Genomic DNA, 3,415 nt, shown 5'->3' on the forward strand with positions numbered 1-3,415 from the left:
AGGCTGGAAATGTATAAAATGCTAATCAGCTGGAGTACGAGGTGCAGTTCCGATCACCACATTATAGGAAGGATGTGATTGCACTGGACAGGTTGCAGAGGAGATTTACCAGGATGCTGCCTGGGCTGGAGGGTCTGAGCTATTAGGAAAGATTGGATAGGCTGGGGTTGTTTTCCTTGGAGCAGAGAAGGTTGAGAGGGGACCCCGATAGAGGTGTATAAATTTTTGAGCGGCATAGATAGGGTGGATAGGGAGGCATTTTTTCCATTAGTGGAGTGGTCAATAGCCAGGAGGCATGGATTTAACTAAGGGGTAGAAGGCTAAGACGGAATTTGAGGAGAATTTTTTTTCACCCAGAGGGTGGGAGTCTGGAACTCACTGCCTGAGAGGGTGGTTGAGTCAGAAACTCTCGTACTACTTAAGAAGTATTTAGATATTCACTTGCGTTGCCATAACCTCCAAAGCTATGGGTCAAACACTGGGAAATGGGATTAGTGTAGTCACATCTTTGTTGACTAGTGCGGATATGATGGGCCAAATGGCCTCCTTCTGTGCTGTAAATGTCTGTGTGTTTAAGAGTCTAGAGCTAGTGGCCCAATCAGGGAGGCAGCAACCTCAGCAGCATCATCAGGGACAGAGACCGCTGCTGAGGAAGGCCAGGGTGCTGCAGCCTACACCAGGTAGGCCAGAGAAATGGAAGGTAAACTTTAAAGGTATCCTGATGGAGGGGAGACACCTCTGACCAAATCTGGGCCCAGTGAGCGGACCTTCCATGTCTGCATCCCAGTTTTGATTAAAAAATACCATCTCCCACCACCCTACTAAGTGAGTTCCAGACTCTCATCTCCCCTACTAAGCTGCTGTGGGAGCACTCAGCACTTGCACTCAGCTGGTGGGATTGGGGGGTGAGGGAGTGGGATTGATCCACCATCAGGAAAATGCTAATGGGCTGGTAAAATGGCCCTTAAAGGGGCATTTCAATATTTCAATCTGTTTTCCCCCTCCTTGTAGCGGGGATTCTATCCAAAGTTGCTCCCGTGTTTGGTAAAGTTCCTTGATACCAGGTTCACATCGGGGAGCTGATCCCAACCCGCTCCCTGTATTTTTCCGGCCCCACCCCAGCACCGCTTTCCTTCCTGCCTCCTGGTGCTGGGGAAATTCAGCCCATTGAGTTAATGCATGGAATTATTTAACTCACCATTTATTTATCATTCAACGACTGAGAGTCCTCGATTTCTGAGGATTCTACATCAACATAAAGATGATCAACACTCAGAACAGAGTACCAAGTCCATGCAAGTTGATCCCATTGCTGTATGGGTAGCTCCGATTAACTGAAGAACCAGTGATATTACTGCAATGAGAGAAACACAGTGATCTGATGAGGGAAATCAGGAATAGCTGAGGATTCAGGATAATTAAATGGAGGGAGAGCAAATTGTGTTAGGAGTGAAATTGCTGTAATTCTGGACATCACTGTCATTTACTTCAGAGACTTGAGTACATAATATAGGCTAATACTGCAGTGCAATAACTGAAGGAGTGCTGCACTGTCAGAGGTGCACAAATCACCCATTAAAACAAGATCCCAGCTGCATCTTCAAGTCAATGTAGATCCATAGCAGTAGTTAAAGAAGGGTAGGGGACGTCTCCCAGTGTTTTCTCCAACATTTATCCCTCAACCAACAGCTCCAAAAACGGATTAACTGATCAGTCACTTCATTTGCTGTTTTTGAGATCTTGCTGTGCACAAAATGGCTGCTATGTTTATTTATGTTGCCACAGTGAATGCATGTTAAATGTGTTTCCTTGGTTGTGGAACAATTTGCATTCTCCTGGGGCCCTGGAAGATGCCAAATCAACACAATGTTTTTGAATTTCTAATGATTAACAGGAGCTCAACGTCCTGATGTTTTAGTGCCGACCATTTCAGTCAGTTCCAAAAGCCGCCTGCACCACTCTCTGTGCATTCTCTGTTAATTCATTCAGTGCATCAGTCAGCAGTTTGTGGCTCACAGAAATTGATGATCCTGCTCCAAAGATGGAACCAACGTTTGGGATGGTGTCAAGGACGACTTCAGCTGTTACAATGCCAACTGAAACGGAACCCATTAATATTGTTATCACAAATTGTTCATTTATTTCACCCACCAGGGGAGTTTTCACCACTGCTTTCAGATCATTGACAGATTTCCCTGCCATGTTTGCCAGTTTTTGAAGAGAGACATCATCCAGACCCAGACATTGATGGAAATGTATTATTGCAGTAACCAGAGCCTGAACGTTAAAATAAAATGACAAGCCAGGAATTGGAACAGCTCCCACTGCTCCCGAGTGTGCTGCAAACATCCAGATTTGTTCCTTTAGCTCTTTTATTTTCTTCTCTATAATCCCCAGTGTTGTGTTTGGAAGTGACAGAATGACAACACCCTTCCCTGAATTCTTAAGGATATCTGGGAGGCTTTTGTTTAATGCTGGAAAATCAAACTCATTGACTTTAAAGTTTGATATCAGGAAAACAGTGAGTGATGGTATCCCCTCCTCTTTTAAGCTGCACACACAGTAATTCCTGATCTTTTCTAGTTCTTCATCTGTGTTATGCTTCCTAGCCTCCATTTCAAAAGTATTTAAATCGCTGTCGATTTTAGAGCGAATCAAGTAGAAATTCTTCCCCATTCGCTTAATCTCTTTGGTGAGTTCTACATCATTTTCTGTGAATCTAGACCATGAGATAATGATGAAGAAATCGTATCTTTTCAATCATATTTTTTCAATTGCATTTTCTTCATGTATTTATCTGCTGGAAATTGTTTAGTCCTAATTCCTGGCAGCTCCCTCAAAAAAATTTTCGGCAGGTTGGGATGCTTGTATCCGGTTGGCTCCATTGTGGTTAACGTGTTCCCAGTTTCAGTTACTCCCTCATAATCACTCCGGAGTCCTCTCATCGCATTGATGAAGGTGGATTTCCCTGCGCCTGATTCTCCTGTCACTACGATGTTAAACTCTGTATTGTCCAGATCCTTTAACTTCTTCTGTATCACTGGAGTGAGTAACTGCCTCCAGCCCACCTGTTTTACAATCCGACTTCAGTTTGTTGAGATCTTCCTGACTGAAGAATGAGGGGGTTGAAGACTGGGCCATCCGATCCCTGTGGAAAAGAATGAGTGATTTACACTGTGAGTAATTTCTGCAAACCGTGTGAATCTATAGTCAAAGATAGAAGGAAAACTAGAATCAGAATTTATTGATTTAAAACAGAAAATACTGGTGGAAAGGGTGGAGTGAACTGAAACACAAAGGAATTTCTCACTCTGTAACGTTGATGATCTCTTTATCCCCATCCTTCGTTCCTGCTTTCAATGCTCCTGGAACACCTGTTGTAAAGATACTCCTGACGTTTGAATAACTTTTCTTC

At 43.6% G+C, this 3,415-nt stretch overlaps 1 pseudogene across 1 annotated transcript; it reads right to left on the reverse strand.

Annotated features, from left to right (window-relative positions):
* Positions 1-1,197: 1,197 nt before the first annotated feature.
* On the reverse strand, positions 1,198-3,141 carry LOC144673814 (interferon-inducible GTPase 5-like; annotated as a pseudogene). Its single transcript, XR_013574430.1, has one exon. The product of XR_013574430.1 is annotated as an interferon-inducible GTPase 5-like (transcript).
* Positions 3,142-3,415: the final 274 nt, after the last annotated feature.

The sequence above is a fragment of the Cetorhinus maximus genome, unplaced genomic scaffold (genome assembly GCF_964194155.1).
Source record: "Cetorhinus maximus unplaced genomic scaffold, sCetMax3.hap1.1 HAP1_SCAFFOLD_481, whole genome shotgun sequence".
Taxonomy (NCBI): domain Eukaryota; kingdom Metazoa; phylum Chordata; class Chondrichthyes; order Lamniformes; family Cetorhinidae; genus Cetorhinus; species Cetorhinus maximus.